The sequence below is a fragment of the Dermochelys coriacea genome, chromosome 1, assembly GCF_009764565.3.
Source record: "Dermochelys coriacea isolate rDerCor1 chromosome 1, rDerCor1.pri.v4, whole genome shotgun sequence".
NCBI lineage: Eukaryota > Metazoa > Chordata > Testudines > Dermochelyidae > Dermochelys > Dermochelys coriacea.
In genome coordinates, this window is record NC_050068.2 from 141,933,773 (window position 1) to 141,953,879 (window position 20,107).

The following is a 20,107-nucleotide window of genomic DNA, read 5'->3' on the forward strand; positions in this document are numbered from 1 at the left end:
AGGTGAACGAGCCTCTGATAGTGTGGCTGATGTGAGTAGGCCCATGATGGTGTTCCCTGAATAGATATGTGGACAGAGTTGGCAACGGGCTTTGTTGCAAAGATAGGTTCCTAGGTTAGTGGTGTGTGGTTGCTGGTGAGTATTTGCTTCAGATTGGGGGGCTGTCTGTAAGCAAGGACTGGCCTGTCTCCCAAGATCTGTGAGAGTGATGGGTCGTCCTTCAGGATAGGTTGTAGATCCTTGATGATGTGTGGGAGAGGTTTTAGTTGGGGGCTGAAGGTGATGGCTAGTGGTGTTCTGTTATTTTCTTTGTTGGGCCTGTCCTGTAGTAGGTGACTTCTGGATACTCTTCTGGCTCTGTCAATCTGTTTCTTCACTTCAGCAGGTGAGAATTGTAGTTGTAGGAATGCATGATAGAGATCTTGTAGGTGTTTGTCTCTGTCTGAGGGGTTGGAGAAAATGCGGTTATAAAGTTGCTTGTGCCTCTCTCTCTCTCTCTAAGGGAGAGGGAGGAAGGAAGAAAAAAGAGAGAGAGACTGCACACACATATTCTAAAGGATATACTTTCATTACTGTGCACAAAAGGTTCCTTGAAGCCAACAGAACACTTTGAGTGCAAACAGGGCCAGCTCTACTGTTTTTGCTGCCCCAAGCAGCATGCCGAATTGCCGCAAGCGGCTGAAGATAGAAGCTGCCGCTGATTTGCCACCACGGGCGGCTGAAGAGACAGGCTGACGCGGAATTGCCACCACCACGGAAACGCCCTAATGGCACACACACTGCCACCCCTTACAGATTGCTGCCCCAAGCACCTGCTTGGAACGCTGGTGCCTGGATGCAAAGTTGTGCCAGTAGCCAGAAAAATTCCACTAATCAGTTGACGCTAATGTGAGTGGGGTTGGTGGAAACACTTAGGCCTCAGAGAGAAAGTCCTCCAGATACTCCTACTGGACATGAGTTTCCCGAATCCAAATAAACTCCAATCCAGCAATAGTCAAGGCACTCTACAAGCCATATGACAATGGCAAGGATCCCCAGAGAGAGTCGTTTTCCTCTGGCATTAAGTCACCAATCCATCTGCCAGAAAAAGATAATCTTCACTCCTATTTCCAATTCTCAACTATTACGAGAGAAATAAATAGCTTTCCTTTTATTTGTAACCATTGCATGGCATACAAGATTTAGGATTTTTTTAAATGGCTTTAGCACTTTTAAAATCTTTTCCCTGTATGATCTTTGCTAAAATCCTCATCTCTCCATCTTTCTTGTTTTATATCAGTTTTGTTGTATGTTTTTGACCTGTATGTAGTTTTAATATTCTTTTATAAATCAAGTACTTTGAGAGTGTGCCATCATGGAGTTAACCTGAAAGAGCTGTGCTATCTAGGAGGAAATTATCCCTTTCAGTTTCTAGCATTTTATGAGCAGCTTGGGAATTTTCAGTGTTTGTACAGAGTGCTCAGAAATACAGTGCAATTTAGACTGTAAGTAAGTGTGAAACCAACTGTTCTATTATGTAACTTATCTACTAGTAAAAATAATGTTCTACATTGTCCTGTTCCAGCTCTGCAGTATCAGTCAGGTTTTCAAAATTTTCTGTCCTGTTGGTTGAGTTGAAAGGAGAGATCCCCCTTCTGTGACACAGGAGTCTTCCAAACATAGAACAAAGTCTCTTAGTCAAAACAGGATGACTAATAGCATACTCATGGACCTGATTCTCTGCTCCTCAGTACCTTGTGTAGTTATTTATACTACTGCAAAGAGGTGTAAATCATTATCATTGCATCAGAGCAATATGCTACATCCATTTTGCCCTCGTGTAAATGGCTATGCAAGGCACAGGAAAATGCAGAATCTTCCCCAATATGTCTATTTCTATGAGAAATATAATAAAAACAGACCCTGTTCACTTGTGGCTGCTTCCTAATTTACAGGTTTCAGCAAGAAATGCATTTAAACCCACACAAAAAAACCCCAAACAACAACAAAAACCACCTATATAGATGAGATGACCTTCCCACACGTGGCCGTTTGGATGAGCTATCAAACTTAGATATTTTCACTGATCCAGGACTAAATATTGCATATCCTAGGCTCTGGGCAGACATAATTTTGAAAGAAAATCTTCACAACCAAGGGAAAGGAAGTAATATTTTTTGTGGCAGGTTATTTTATAAGATTATTTGAAACTGATCTGAAGTTTGAGACATGAAAAAGGTCCATCAGAGAGAAATTTGACACCATATCAACACCACATATGTGATGGAGATGTCTGCCCATGTATATTATTACTCTCATAAAAACTGTGAAACCAACTTATAAATGGATATCTCATGCTCCTGCAATTATCTCACCTGTCCCCTGCCCACTCATACATCTCTGGGACTTGTAACATTTCAAACCACTGAGCAGCTTCAAACATCTTTTTCTGGAAAGGGAGAAAAAAAGCCACAGGAAATGTTTCCTTCTTTCTTCAAAAATTAACCCTGCCCCAGGACTGTAAGAGAAACTATTCAGTCCTGCACCAATAACAGCTTTTCTATACATAAGTGTTACAATTTTAAACTTCAATATGTGTCAAGGCTGAATCCCCACTCTGTCACTCCGAGTGCAGAAGTGGGGGTCCACAAGGATTTTAAAAATTAATACTTTCCACTCCAGGCTTGTATTATACTCCCAAGGTTAGAGCTTTTCTCTGACCTTGGCTTGGTAAACACTGCCACCACCCAAATGCAAAAAAAAAACCAAAAAACAAACCCTTGGAACCCAGGAAGGAGCAATTGGGAATTCCTTCCTGTGGGCTACTCTCAAGCCCTTTCATGCCCCCTCCGGGGAAGAGCTGAGAAAGAAAACAAACGAAATTAGCTGTGGCTATCAGTTAATCAAACAACATGCACAAACATCTTAGGACACCAAAAATCAAATCCTGTTCTTAAAAAAGGTAAATTTTATTAAAAACAAAAAGGGAACATTTACATTTGGAACTTAGGCTTTTTGCTAGATCTTAAAAGAAACCATTACAAAAGTTAAGCTCCCAAAATGGCTTTCTTGGGGGTTCAGCTTAAAGGTTACAAGCAAACAAAAGCATCAGGGTTAGCACAGAGGAGATCCACAAACCAAAATAAACCTTATTGTGTCTAACTAAACATTCCCTATGCAAATAATTTCTTCTAGGTATGCAAGATGAATTTTCATACCTGGTTCAAGCCTTACACAGCATTGCTGCTCCGTCCCAGTAGCCCAGAGAACACAAGGCAAAGGGAAAGTTTCTCTCTCAATTTTAAAAAGTTCTAACTTCCCATTGGCTTTTTTTGTCAGATGCCCAATCCTTTTCTTTTACCTGTGGGCTTGTTAACCCTTTACAAGTAAAGCAAGCAGAGAACAGACCAAGAGGGATTTTACAGCTAACTGGCTGGCTGGGTGTCCAACAAAGAGAGCGACTCCCCCCCCGCCATGTATCACAATATACAATGCCTCTGCAGGGCTAGAAAAAGTAGCTTTATACAATAGCATTGGAAAGAGGAGATTCCCATCTCCACAGTAGGATTCAGCATCTACTGCTAACCTTGCAGGGCTGTGTGACTTTTTAAGAGAGAAAAGGTCCCTTTTAGTAAACTTTTAGCAGGTTTTATGGCTATCTCTGAGCCCTGCAGAGTTGAACTTGTAGTGCTCAGGCACATAATTTTGCAAGCAACAAGATTTTACTTAGAATAATATATTTTAAAAACTCTCTAATACATTTGTGGTGTAGCTTATCTGTAGTGTATGTGGAATACACATGAGGATAGCATCTAGTCTGAAGTTTTTACTGGTATTTAATTGGGATGACCTGCATAACTCATTCATGGGCTCATCATTTATGAGTTATGCATCTATGCAATATGGATGCACCCCTCAATCCCAAACCTTAAAACAAACCAATTAAAAGCAAAATAAAAAACAGAATTCCATCCCTAAAACAAAACAATCTTAAAAACTGCAATAAAAGTGATTTATAAAAAACATAAAATTCTATGGACAGCTGAGTTTCAATTAAACTTGAAAATGGAGAAGTGCCAGTGATACCATGCATGAAGTCCACTTAGGACTTCGGTATTGCTATTGAGTTTACATGGAAGGCACTCATACTATGTTGATGGGCAGCAGTATAAACCCTTAAGATAGGTAGATATAAACAGATATCCCAAATTTATAATCACAGCACAATATCATGAATACTCTCTATCCATCTCTCTCTTCTGTGTTAACAGTAGTAAGAATATAAACCACACTATATACATACAAATAAACCAAAATAGCATAGTCTATGCTATTAATGTTGCTAAATATTGTAAAAATAGATTTAGTGTTCTAGCTACATTCATTCCCAGGTCTCCTTAATGACTGACATTCAATGCTGTGCATCTTTAGGGGTTTTAGTTGCATTATTTCACTGCATAAATTATGTGAGCCATCCAGCTCTTAATAACAATAAAGAATTAAAATAATTATTTTATCTTCACACAGCCATATTTTTCTGACCAGTCCATTTTTCATTTAGTGAATTCAGCCATTTTTCCGATAATGCCCTCTCACAGACCTTTTGAATATGGGGGAAAGTTTGCATATAGCTTTGACCAGTGGTTCTCAACCAAGGGTGTATGTACCCGGGCGGGTATAACAAAGGTCTTCAGGTGGTACCTCAACTTATCTAGATATTTGCCTAGTTTTATAACAGGCTACATAAAAAGCACTAGCAATGTCAGTAAAAACTAAAATTTCATACAAACAATGACTTGTTGACACTGCTCTATACACTATACACTGAAATGTAAGTACAATATTTATATTCCAATTATTTGTTTTATAATTATATGGTAAAAATGAGAAAGTAAGCAATTTTTCAGTAATAGTGTTCTGTAACACTTGTGTTTTTATGTCTGATTTTGTAAGCAAATAGATTTTAAGAGAGGTGAAACTGGGGTACGCAAGACAAATCAGACTCCTGAAAGGGGTACAGTAATCTGGAAAGGTAGAGAACTACTGGCTTTGACCACTGGTACTGCCTTATTTGTTTCATCTGTCATCTTAAGAACATAAGAACACACGTATTGGGTCAGACCAAAGGTTCTGACAGTGGCCAATGCCAGATGCCCCAGAGGGAATGAACAGAACAGGTAACCATCAAGTGAACCATCCCCAGCTTCTGGCAAACAGAGGCTAGAGACACTATCCCTGCCCATCATGGCTAATAGCCAGTGATGGACTTATCCTCCATGAACTTATCTAGTTCTTTCTTGAACCGTGTTATAATCTTGGCCTTCACAACATCCTCTGGCAAAGAGTTCCACAGGTTGACTGTGTGTTTTGTGAAAAAATACTTCCTTTTGTTTGTTTTAAACTTGCTGTCTATTCATTTCATTTGGTGACCCCTAGTTCTTGTGTTAAGAGAAGGAGTAAATATCACTTCCTTATTTACTTTCTCCATGCCCGTCATGATTTTATAGACCTCTGTCATATCTCCCCTTAGTCGTCTCTTTTCGAAGCTGAAAAGTCCCAGTCTTTTCCCTAATCTCTCCTCATATGGAAGCCGTTCCATACCCCTAATCGTTTTTGTTGTCCTTTTCTGAACCTTTTCCAATTCCAATATATCTTTTTGGAGATGGGGCGACCACATCTGCACACAGTATTCAAGATATGGGTGTACCATGGATTTATATAAGGGCAATATGATACTTTCTGTCTTATTATCTATCCCTTTCTTAATGATTCCCAACATTCTGTTCACTTTTCTGAGTGCTGCTGCACATTTTCAGAGAATTATCCACAATAACTCCAAGATCTCTTTCTTGAGTGGCAACAGCTAATTTAGACCCCATCATTTTATATGTATAGCTGGGATTATGTTTTCCAATGTGCATTACTTTGCATTTATCAATGTTGAATTTCATTTGCCATTTTGTTGCCCAGTCACCCAGTTTTGTGAGATCCTTTTGTAGCTCTTCGCAGTCTGCTTGGGACTTAACTATCTTGAGTAGTTTTGTATCATCTGCAAATTTTGCCACCTCACTGTTTACCCCCTTTTCTACATCATTTATGGATAGTTGACTAGGACTGGTCCTAATACAGGCACCACTGTTTACCTCTCTCTATTCTGAAAACTGATAATTTATTCCTACCCTTTGTTTCTTATCTTTTAAACAGTTACCAATTCATGAGAGAACCTTCCCTCTTATCCCATAACAATTTACTTTGCTTAAGAGCCTTTGGGGATGGACCTTGCCTTATAGCATTCCCTTTAATTTATGTTTTATTTCCTTTCTCTACACCCATTTTCAATCCAATTAATTAGTTCTCCATGTTTATACCACACTGGCTTTTACTGCGGAGGGGGGGAGAGGGTGCAGGTGCAGTATCAAAAAGCTCCTAAGTCCAGATAACATATACTATATTTTTTAATCTAACTATTCAGAAATGTCCACACAGAAATCAAGCACATTTATCAGGTTTGATTGTCCTTTCATAAGTCAATAATGATTGTTCTTTCCCATATTATACATTTCTAATGCTTCCCTGAGCAGTGTCACCAATATATTCACATAACTTAAGTCAAATGTGAAGATCTGAAATTTCCTGAATTTTCCTGAAGTATAGTAAAGGATAGAATTGTCACGTTCATCTATGTGTCTGATATGTTGGGGGAAGAGACAATATGGCGATTGTAAAAGGAAATCATGCCTCACCAATCTACTATAATGCTTTGAGAAAATCAAGAACCATGTGGACAAGGGGGATCAGTGAGTATAGCATACTTGGATTTTCAGAAAGCCTTTGACAGAAAGCCTTTGGTCCCTTTTGGTATAAGAGGGAAGATCCTCTTATGGATTAGCAACTGGTTAAAAGATAGGAAACAAAGGGTAGGAACAAATGGTGAGTTTTCAGAATGGAGAGAGGTAAATAGCAGGGTTCCCCAAGGATCTGTGCTGTTCAGCATACTCAAATGATCTGGAAAAGGGGGTAAAAAATGAGATGGCAAGATCTGAAGACAATATTAAATTACTCAAGATAGTAAAGTCCAAAGCTGACCGTGAAGAGTTAAACCGTTTTCACAAAACTGAGTGACAGGCAAGGAAATGGCAGGTGAAATTTAATGTGGATAAATCCAAAGTCATGCACATTGGAAAACATAATCCCAACTGTACATTGAAAATGATGGGGTCTCAATTAGCTGTTACCACTCAAGAAAGATCTTGGAGTCATTGTGAACAGTTCTCTGAAAACATCCACTCGATGTGCAGCAGCAGTAAAAAATGCTAACAGGATACTAGGAATCATTAGGAAAGGGATAGATAATAAACCAGAAAATATCATAATGCCACTATATAAATCCATGGTCCGCCCACACCTTGAATACAGTGCGCAGTTCTGGTCACCCCATCTCAAAACAGATATATTAGAATTGGAAAAAGTACCAAGAAAGGCCATAAATGTGATTAGGGGTATGGAACAACTTCCATTAGAGGAGAGATTAAAAAGACTGCAACGGTTCATCTTAGAAAAGAGACAACTATGGAGGGATATGATAGAAGTCTATAAAATCATGAATGGTGTGGAAAAAGTGAAGAGATGTTATTTATCACATAACACAAGAACCTACGGTCACCCAATGAAATTAATAAGCAGGTTTAAAACAAACAAAAGGAAGTACTTCTTCACACAACACACAGTCAACCTGGAGAATTTGTTGCTAGTGGATGTTATGAGTGCCAAAAGTACAACCGAGTTCAAAAAAGAATTATATAAATTCATGAGGATAGATCTATCAATGGCTATTAGACAAGACGGTCAGGGATGCAACCCCATGCTCTAGGTGTCCCAAACCTCTGACTGCCAGAAACTGTGCAAAGGGATCAATCACTCAATCATTACCCTGTTCTGTTAATTTCCTCTGAAGCATCTGTAACTGGCCACTGTTGAAAGACAGGATACTGGGCTAGATGGACAATTGGTCTGACCCAGTACAGACATTCTTACATTCTTGATTCTTCTCTAAATATATGGGAACTACACCCACTAACCTCAGATCTTTGACATTTCTCTTGCCCTTAACAAGATATGAAAAGTCACTTCCAGGTGCTTTTCTTGCTTTATCTTGATGCTTCCTTTAGAATTTTGGAATGTAATTCATCTGGATCAAGTGCCTTGTCAAACGTTAATGTTTCCATATACTTAACTATGGCATAATCATAAAGCTTTAACTATCTTATGCAGAAAAATTATATTCCAGTCTTCTGGATGTGAGCTTCAGCTTTTTTTTCAGAAATACTGTACCATATGATGGAAGAGAGAACACATTGGATTGTCTGAAACATTACTCCTCCACTACCACTTGTTCTCAATCATGTCTCTTTATGGTCTCAAAACTGTATCTGCCTGTTAAAAAGCATAGAAAATATACTAAGTTAAGACCATCTAGCTGCCTTTTTTCATTTTAATTTTATTACCATTTCTTATCAGCATTACAGACAAATTTTTGCTTACAGGCTGTTCACCATCATTTTTAGCTTTTCTTGGAGCCAGAGGCAGCCATACTTGCTCAAGCTTAACACTACCTTACTGCAGAAGTTGTCAAATTGAAATCAAAGTAAACTTTCCTAGGTTTACCTTGTTTGGAGTCCACCTGGCATTTGCAAGTATGAGGTCAGAAAAGTTTGTAGCTCTTGTCTCCAACAGCTGAGTGGATCCTTGGGCAGGTCAGAACCATTTGAAGTATTCATTATAATAAGCCAAAATACAAACAGATCTAAAGATACATTACCATAGACATGCACATTATGTCCTTCTGTGTATCATGGGACAGACACAACAATCCGCATGACCCACAGCTCTTCTTTGGAGTGTTGTTAAGAATGGAGAGCACCAGAAAAAGGATGATTAGCAAGGATGAACTACGCAGTTACAACTGACATTGGTGTCAGTGGCAATGATACAATTCTCTATTGTACTAAGGATGATGGCTATATGGCCAATGTGGACAAGGAGAAAACCTAAAGAAATGAAGCACACAAGTCCTGGTTAAATGTTTCAGGCACACTGCCAAGACCAAATGCTAATATTTCATGGTCCCTTCTCTTAAACTCTAGTTTTATAACACTGCTATTAGCACTCAGACAAAAAATTTACTATGCATAGCAGTTATGGAATCCACACTAGCAGCCAAAAGCCAGGTATTCTCCAAACACCCAGGAAAACACAGTCTTTACCTGGAATAGTTTACACCACAATATAGACAGGTTAATACTTCACTATACTTTTAAAAATCCAATTTCTAAATAACTCTCTCTACTTATGGCTTCTTTCATTTTCAGCTATGTCATTATATGAGCAATAGCAAATCCCTGTTAAGACTTGACTTGACTTGAAATCACTGCAGCCATCTACATTTGATGCTTCCCTTCTCACACACGACTTCTGCGTCCTTGCCATTCAGTAATTCCATGCCAGTGATTTTTCTGATCTTTTTCACTGATCTCATTAGCATTCTGAGCCACTTCATGCTGTCAGTTTCTTTATTTTCCTTTTACCATTATTGTGGCTTTCCTTTCCCAGAGCACTTCTCTGTTATGTTTCATCTTACTTGTGTGTTGTAACTACCTTTTTAAATTGCACCTCACTGCTGCTTTTCAAGCCCACAGCTTCCACCATTTATATGTTGGCTTGTATAACCTTTTTAACAATAAAGTGTCCTGATAAACTTACATCTCCTGCTTTTCAGATTTTTCACCAAGCACTTCCTATGCCTGGAACCTGGTTTTCTTGTACGTATTTTATGAACTGGTGATTTACCTCCTGGAAAAAGCAAAAGATAACACCATAGGAAATGGTTTTGTGAATATTTAGATTAATACACTTTGCAAATTTTCAAAAGCAGGAATGAAGTAGGAATTTAGAAGTGAAACTAAATCAAAAGCTACAGATCCAGGTTTTTAAACCAGATCTCAAAAGTTCACTTTTTGACTCCTGTACCAACAAGAGGAGAGATTTTATACCTTGCTACAAAAACTGCCTTGAGAGATTTGTTCATTGATGCATGCTGTATTTTATACTGAATAGCTAATAAAAGGATAATATTTTAGGAAAGTAGTTCTCACTCTTGTGTTCTATCATATTGAAGAGGAGCCGATTGTGCAAACCTTGTTATGTCAGAGAGCACTTGAAGTCAACTGAGTTACTTGTATGAGTAAGTGCTCACTGACATGAGTAAGGCAAGCACAGTCAGGTTCCAAGTGTTCTGCAATGACTGAATTAAATATTATTGCAGAAATACCCAGACACACACACTAATGGCCCCAATTCAACAAGGGACTTAAGCACATGCCTAACTTTATGGTCTGGGAGTAATCTAATTAAAATCAATAGGAGTACTTACATGCTTAAGGTTTCCACATGTGCTTAAGTAATTTGCTGAACTGGGGCCAGTATTCTTATCTGTGTTTTTCTGAATGTCTAGATACTGTCGTATATAACTGAAATGTACTATTTATGATATAAATCTCCACAGTTTTTAAGTACCCATTCACTTCTTACTCTTATATATATCATATAATTAAAATTCTGAAGCAGATCAACAAAATTAAGATTTTAACTTCTCTTAGTAATTTGTTTTGATTATATTTGGATTACTTTAGAAAAGAATTCAGCAATATCCATATGATAACTAACCAATGAAATTATGATTGAATATAGTATACTATCTGGTACATAAAGCCAAAAGGCCTGTTGCTTCTCTTGCTGACATTGGCGTAAATTAGGAGAAATTCCATTAAAATCAGGGAGTTATATGTGGTGCAAAAGTGGCATTAGGTGCAGCAGTTAGGTGCACATCTTCTTAATGATGATGGGCTTGATCCAAAGCCCATGAACTCCGTGGAAAGACAGATTGACTTCAGTGGGCTCTGGATCAGGCCCTCAGACATCCGAGTGTTATTCCACATTGTGAATGATAAGTGTATACTCAAAACATAGCTTCTTGATGGGTCAATTTAAGATGGGGGAACTACTAATAAACGGGGAGTGGGTTCATGAACTTCTCCTTTGGGTCAAATCACACATTATTTGGGGAATTTTTTAAATACAGACATAAAACACATGCAAAACATATCATTGTATGGCAGGGTTATTGCATCGGCTACTGATTGCCTTTCTGATGTATACATGATTCCATTTTCTTGATGACATGTGGCTATCTATGGGCTGGTGGATATGTAAATGCTTCATGAAGAGCTGCATTTAGAGGGTCAGTAACACAGCTCTGTGCTTCAAATTATTTTCCTTTTCCACTAGGAAAAGCTGTTTGATCTACAAATAGTGTGTGATGTGATACATGGCAGAAACTTGTACTGCCTGCCAACAAATAAATAAATAAACGAGCTCTGTGTATTATCCTTTTAACATATAGCAAATATAACAGCAACAGTAAGAAAGCTACACATAAAAGCCAATTCAAAATCAGCATTAAGAGATCCAATAAGTCTTTCTTAGGATAGTTATTGCATGTGTACTGTAGTGTAAATACTGCATTTTTCCTTAAGAGGAAGTTCACCATATGAGGCTCAGCACAAGCTGACAATTTCTCCTCTGGTAGGAATAATTGTCTCATTTGATCTTTAATGAGCTAGCAAACAGGAACAGCCAACAGGGGAGTTTTGTGAGGGAGTTCTCCAAGTGAAGGAGGAGTGACTGCATGACCCTTGTGTTTTGTTTGTTGGTGTGTGCTTGCTTGGATGCCCTGTGACTGCTTGATTGACATTTATAGAGTGGTTTGTTTGGGGGGGCTGTGTGCTGAACTTACCAGCCTGGTAAGCAAGGCTGAGAGCTTCCTAAAGAGACTCTAGTCTGACATCCTTTGATCCTTAATCCCCTTAAAAACCCGTGATGAAGAGGCGTGGCTAACTCAGGGAAATCAGATCTTTGAGACAGTTTGTAAGTGACCTGAGGAGTTGGCAAATAGAGGAGTTTTGCAGGGAGTTTAGAGAGGGAGCGTGAGAGCCAGACATATCTAATAAACATTCTCCACACTCAGCCCAAAAATCCTGCCCACCCCAATAAGAAAAACACATGCAAAGAACAAATAAACGAATGTAGCAAGAATAAAAAGAATGCAGGCAGAAATCCAGCATCAGGGCAGGGCTATCCAGTTTACTGCACTGAATGCAGCATGTATGACTGTGGGCATGTGGCATGTGTGAATTCGATGCAAGCAACTCAAGGCCTTCAGAGATCGAGTACAGGCTCTTGAAACCAGCGGGGCTGAATTGGAGGAGCTAAGAGAGACAGAGGTACATAGATGAGACTTTCTGGGACACAGAAGAGCAGTACCACCTCCAGTCTGACAGCCTCTGTGCTGTTGAGGAGGATGAATATCTGAGGGAAGGAGAACATCAAGCAGGAATGGGGGGAAACAATCATAGAGTTGAGACCCTCCTTCCAGATGTTATCATGGTGTCCTCTCGCATGGAGGATAACCTCTGGGGCAGGGAACCCCATTTATTGGGAAGAGACAGGTAATAGTAATAGGGGATTTGATTATCATAAATATAGATAGTTGGGTTCATGATGACCTGAAGAATCGCATGGTAAATTGCCTACTGTGTGTGAAGTCTGCAAACATCTTGAGACATCTAGACAGACTGATCTGCAGTGCTAGGGAGGAGCCAGTGGTCGTGGTACATGTAGGTATCAGTGACATAGAGAAGGGTAGGAGAGTGATTCTGGAGGCCAAATTCAGCCTTCTAGAAAAGATATTAAAGTCCAGGACCTCCGTTGTAGCATTCTCTGAAATGCTTCCAGTTCCATGCACAGGGCCAGTTAGATAGGCAGAACTGCAGGCTTTCAAAGTGTGGAAGAGATGATGGTGTTTGAGGGAGGAATTTAGGTTTAATAGGAACTGGGGAACCTTCTGGGAAAGGAGCAGCCTATACAGGAAGGATGAACTCCACCTTTATGAAAACAGAGCCAAATTGCTGGCATGTAAAATGAATATATAACTAATGGAAGAAAGTGGAAGTTGATAGTAATGAAAAAATACAACATATATAGGAATGACAGAATAGGTTGTTAGTGGGGGGAGTGGCACTATATGTAAAAGAAAGGATAGAATTCAATAAAGTAAAAATTTTAAATGAATCAAGCAATACAACAGAATCTCTATGGATAGAATTTCCAGGATTGAATAATAAGAGTATAGCAGTAGCAATATACTACTGGCCACCTGATCAGGATGCTAACAGTGACTGTGAAATATTCAAGTAGATTAGAGAGGCTACAAAAACAACAATAATAATAATGAGGATTTCAACTACCCCATATTGACTGGGAGCATGCCACCTCAGGATGGGATGCAGAGATAAAATTTCTAGACAATATAAATAACTGCTTCTTGGAGCAGCTGGTCCTGGAACCAAAAAGGGGAGAGGTAATTCTGGATTTAGTCAGGATCTGGTCCAAGAGATGAGTATAGCTTTGCCACTTGGTAATAGGGGCATTAATGTAATCAAATTTAATATCCTTGTAGGGAACTAATACCAAAGAAACCCACCGTAGTAGCATTTAACTTCCAAAAGAGGAACTACACAAAAATGAGGAGATAAGATAAAAAAAATAAAAGGAACAGTAACAAGAGTGAAATGCCTGTAAACTGCGTGGAAACTTCTTTAAAAACAAAATCATAATAGAGGCTCAAATTGTATCTATTCTCCAAATAAAACAACAAAAACAAAAAAACAGTAAGATCACCAAAAAATGCCACCATGTCTAAATAGCAAAGTAAAAGAGACAGTTAAAAACAAAACAACGTCCTTTAAAAATTGGAAGTCTAATCCCACTGAGGAAAATAGGAAGGAGCATAATCTCTGGCAAGTGAAGTGTACAAGTAGGCCAAAAAAGAATTTGAAGAGCAACTAACAAAAGACACAAAATCTAACAGCAATTTCTTTTAAGTTCATTGGAAGCAGGAAGCCTGCCAAACCTTGTGGCCACTGAATAATCAAGGTGCTAAAGGAACATTCAAGAAAGACAAAGCCATTGAAGAGAAACTAAATTATTTCTTTGCATTGGTCTTCTCTGCAGTAGATATGAGGGAGGTTTCCACATCTGAGCCATTCTTTTTAAATGACAAATCTGAGGAACTGTCCCAGATTGAGGTACCAGTAGAGGAGATTTTGGAACAAAATTATTAATTAAAACAATAATAAGTCACCAGGACCAGATGGTATTCACTCAAGAGATGTGAAGGAACTCCAACATGAAACTGCAAAACTATTAACTGTATAATGTAACTGATCACTTAAATCAGCCTCTGTACTAAATGACTAGTAGATAGCTAATGTGACACTAATTTTTTTTTAAAGGATCTAGAAGTGATCCTGGCAATTACAAGCCAATATGCCTAACTTTGATACCAGGCATAGTGGTTGAAACTATAGTAAAGAGCACAATATGTTGGAGAAGAGTCAACATGACTTTTGTAAAGGGAAATCATGTCTCACCAATCTATTAAAATTCTCTGAAGGGGATCAACAAACATGTGGACTGGGGGGGTCCACTGTATATAGTGTACTTGGATTTTCAGAAATCCTTTGACAAGGTCCCTCACCAAAGGTTCTTAAGCAAAGTAAGCTGTCATGGGATAAGAGAGAAGGTTCTCTCATGGATCAGTAACTGGTTAAAAGATAGGAAACGAAAGGTAGGAATATCAGGGTTCCCCAAAGTTCTGTACTGGGACTAGTGCTGTTCAACATATTCATAAATGATCTGGAAAAGGGAGTAAACAGTCAGGTGGCAAAGTTTGCAGATGATACAAAATTACTCAAGATAGTTAAGTCCAAAACAGACTGTGAAGAGTGACAAAGGGATCTCACAAAACTGGGTGACTGGACAAGAAAATGATAGATGATGGGGTCTCAGTTAGCTGTTACTACTCAAGAAAGAGATCCTGGAGTCATTGTGGATAGTTCTCTGAAAATATCCACTCAATGTGCAGCAGCAGCCAAAAAAGCAAACAGAATATTGGGAATCATTAGGGAATCATTAGGTATAGAGAATAAAACAGAAAATATTACAATGCTACTATATAAGTCTATATTCATATATAAGTCTATATAAGCTATGTTCATATCTTGAATACTGCACGGCATTCTGGTCACCCCATCGCACAAGAAATTACTGGAATTGGAAAAGGTACCGAAAAGGGCAACAAAAATGATGAGGGGTCTGGAACAGCATCCATATGAGGAGAGATTAAAAGACTGGGACTGTTCACCTTGAAAAAGAAACGACTAAGGGGGTTATAACAGAGGTCTATAAAATCTTGACAGGTGTGGAGAAAGTGAATAGGAAGTTTTATTTACCCCTTCCACATAACACAAGAATCAGCTGTTACATAATGAAATTTATAGGCTGCAGGTTTAAAATAAACACAAAGAAATACTTCTTTATACAGCACACAGTCATCCTGTGGAATTCATTGCTAGTGGATGTTGTGAAGGCCAAAAGTATAAATGGGTTCAAAAAAGACTAAGATAAGTTCATGGAAGATAGGTCTATTACTTTCAGAAGGCTAAAGCTGCTATCATTTTCATGTAGTAGCTTTGGGTTACACACATTAATCAAAATAGTTAAAATATTGAGATTTTTATATTACTCTTAAAACAATTTTCATTAGTTCTATTATTTGGGGGGGGAGGAGGTACCCTTAGTTTTAGGATTAGGGTTTCTCAATCACTCATTTTTCAGCCTGTATCAATAATATGCTCAAACTAACCACCGAGTTACATGATGATATAAGACTTAGTAGTGAACAGCAACATTCGTCATTTGTCTTGTTGTAGTGCCTCCTAAATGTATAAGGTGGCATAGTCTATGCCCCAAAGAATTCATTATCCAAAAAATTGAAAAGAATAGGCAATTAAACTGTGCAAAAGATAATATCCCTCTTCTCAAAAAGTCTTTGGGTTGTGTGGTAGACTCTAAATCAATCAGCTGGGGAATTATGTACTTTATTCGTAGGACTTTTAATAGTCTAATACAGTAGCTTAAAAACATAAAAAACAATCATAATTTCCTATCATTAGAAAAAGTGTTAAAATATGAACCAGATCTTTACCTCAATACCAGTCAGTTATATTATATAATATTAAAATATTAAACCTGTACAGATCTTAAAGCATAATGTTCACTCTTTCCTTACAGCAAATTGTTTGCTAATAACAAACATGACATTTCTTGAGGTGAATATCAAGATGGCTTGTTAGAAGTAGTCAAGCCTATGCTGAAGGAAATCTGTGCATCATAACTCAGACAAAATTCAACCTAGAGAACCTGAGTTATGTTTCAGGTTCCCAACAAGATAAATTTATTAACACACTACATGACTATTTTCAGCCAGTCATCAAACAGAATAATAATTTACTGATTTATAACACTTAGCAAATATGTACTTTTGCAAGCTTAAATTAAACCTAGCACACACTGTGAGATCAGAAAGAATTACCCTCCAGCCCCTTCTACAAATGAGGAAACAAACATGTAAAAGGCTACATGACACAATAAAGCAGTGGTCCCCAATCTATGGAGCATGCCCCCATAGGGGACATGCAGAAAGTTCAGGACGGTGTGCAGCAGGGCCCAGGCCAGCCCCCTGGGAAGGGGGCTGCACTCGGCCCCCTGCTCCACCCCCAGTCATAGCTCCAGTCCACTCCCGGCCAATTCTGCCCTCTTTCCCTCTCTGCCCCCAGGCCAGATCCACCTCTAGCCTCAGCTCCTCCCCTATCTCCAGTTCTGCTCCCAGCTCCATCTTCAGCCCAAGCTCCTCTTCTGAGCCAAGTGTGCTGTAATGGAGGTGGGGTGTGCGGACAGATTCCATTATTGGTAAGGGGGGACACAACAGGAAAAGTTTGGGCACCACTGCACTAAAGTCTACACAGTAACAATAACGGAGGCAGGATTAGAACTCAGGAGATACCATCTCACTTCCGTGCTCAGGCTCCTCGGGATAGTCACATATTCAGTCAAAACTGAAGGGAGAAAACAGGAGTGACTGAGGCCTGTAGAAGCCTGACCCAAGATCAAGGGAGCCTTACTGAGGCTTAGGAATCCAATATACAAGTACCCTGGGTGGATCCACTTAAGTCTAAGCACCTTCTCTCTCTGTCTGTGTGATGCTTTTGCCGGGGACAGAACAGGAATCTACATTCCATTCAGCACAGCTTATTTTCTCAGCCATTTAAAGGAATCAGAATCTAATGCATATCTAACTAGATTACTTACTAAGTTCTAAGACTCCATTCCTGTTCTGTCCCCGGCAAAAGCATCACACAGACAGAGAGAGAGGCTTTGTTTCTCCCCCCCTCCAGCTTTGAAAGTAGCTTGTCTTCTCATTGGTCATTTTGGTCAGGTGCCAGCGAGGTTATCCTAGCTTCTTAACTCCTTACAGGTGAAAGGGTTTTGCCTCTGGCCAGGAGGGATTTTAAAGGTGTTTACCCTTCCCTTTACATTTATGACAAAGCTACTTTGTGATAATGCTTCCTTGTCTGTTAACTTCTGTTTGTGCATTTCATTTGTTGTTAAAATGGTAATTTTTAGCTTCCGGAACAGGCTCCACAGTGAAATTTTCAAAAGTGTGACCCAGAAACATCACACAAGCTGGATTTTTTCCACTGGCATCTCTGTATGACTTTTGATTATTTCTGACATATTATATAATGTTATAAATAAAAAAGCATTTTGAAAATGCCCTAATATCTGAAACCTAATCACAGAAAAAACAGATCTAGGAAATATGCTGAGGAAATCTACTTTACCTGCCACACACTGCAGATGAAGAAATTAAACTGTGTTTCCACATCAGTGGAACTTCTCTCTTTTACCCAGAACATGAATTGCAAGTTCACGCTGGGAGCTACAGCTGAAACTGAAACATCCTTTACTGAAAGCAAAATGCCACACTAGTAACAAAGAGTATAATGATTTATGGCACAAATGTACAGACCAGTGCTCAATTTTCTTGCACTCTCAGGTGATTCTAATTCTGAAGACATCCACTTAGACCATACATGTGTCCAAAACAGCTAAGCTTATTCTTTCAGTTTTTTCTATTAATTTGGCTCTGGGAGCCTTAGCTGAATCGATTATTCTCATCTATCCATCCTACCTACTTCGGGGTTTTCTATGGTACCCAGCATAGTAATATTTAAGGACGATACAGGTAAATTAGGCATTGCGGAGGCCATACGTCTCAACTGAAATCACAAAGTATGCTGTAAAAATCAGACTTAATTCTATTTCCTGCACACACAAAGAAAACCATGTTTCCCCATGTAATAATTCTTTTAAGGAGTAGTTTATGTGAGACGCTTGTTCTTATTCACAGAGGTTATTTGATGTAGACCTGGAAACAATGACACAGATACCACATTGTGGCTAAATGTGGAGTCCACAACTGTATTTAAAACTATTACCCTAACTGCGGCAACCACCCCAAACTATCCTGCTGGATTGTCCCAGTGCAGACTTCAGCTGGCACCAGTGGCCTGGGTTATTACAAACACGAGGGTGGGTCTGAAGGCCATGCCCATCTACAGCTTTAGGAACTCTGACTGGAAGCCAGAGTCCCTACCTTCTCCCCTCCTCCACACCGGAGGTAGGAGAGATTAGATACAGGGAGCCACAAGCTATGAGATATACAGAGCCAACCTCCCTCACCATACAGTACTGTGACCAACTGCTGCACTAAAATGCTCCAGAGCTGCCACAGTTGTACTCTAAACACTGAAACTCAGCCTGCCTGGATGCCAGATGTAATGTGAAAAACCCTACGCAGCACTTTGCCAATTTTGCCATCTGGCCAGAGCCCAAATCTGGTGATCAACTGAGGCCCCATCATTACCAGATCTTCAGCAAGTAGATTAAGGGTAAGACTGAGACTGGCAGCTCACCCTGGCTACCCAGCAAACAGTAACACACCCCTTCTTCTAGCACCTCCAGAGGGGAGATAATCACCTGGCCCCTGCACAACCTCCTCTGCCCCAAGGTAGCAGTGGTGGGCAGAACTCCAGAGCCCCAGCCCAGATGCAGGTTGGGATGCAACCCCATATGCCTCCATGCCCTGCCGCATGAGGGGGCAGGGAGGGAGGGGAGAAGCAGGAAGAAAGAGAAGCAGCCCCACATACATTCTGAAGGCAAGTGAGATGGGGAGGGAGAAGTAGAGGAAGCATATGGAGCACTGCCCTGGCTGTTTGGGGGTGAGATCTTCAATCCCCCAGCCCTAACTCTGTTTCTCCACTGCTCCAGGCCCCATTAAAGCCACACATTTACATTTGTTCATCTGTACCCAATTCAGAAGAAAAGGGAATTGGTATCTTTTTAATTATATTTTAATTACCTCTAAGTAAAAATTCTCATAATATTTTATTCCCCTGTATAATATCAAAATAGAAATTTTCATCCATCCTACTAAAATACAGAAATCAAAATATAATCATACTATTGTCCTTTTATCTGACAATGTAATTAAGCCTTTATTTGTTTGAATACAACAGATCTGATCTACACAAAACTCAAAGTCAACCAGTTCAACATTTTCCAAGGTTCTACAAAGAACTTTTCCTTCTAGCGCCTCTTTTTAATTTTTCCATATGGACCATCTGATTTCTAGCCAAGAATGGAAGTGCTGAAATATTGTAAACAAAGTATGTATGATATTTTCCCCCACTCTTAAGCACAAAGTACTTGGCATCTTACAAGAAAGCCTTTTCTTTTTTTCAAAGCACAACTTTCAGATCCTAAAAGTTCAGAGTTTTCATTTAGGTGCTTACATGAACGGAACCTCCAAGTCTTCTGAGATTTGTTCTTTGCTAATCTGTAACTTGATCATCTTCTGAAATTATTGGCATTAATTCAGTCCAAGGAAAGATACTAACATCAGGCTGTACTGTACAATGGATATCCACAGGTCACTTCCATTAATACTAATAAGAGGCACACATCCTGTGTACCTAAAATATATTGTAGGCCATTTTGTTTGCTTTACAAGTGAAAAATACAGGGCCTGCCATAGTCCATGTCACTGTCA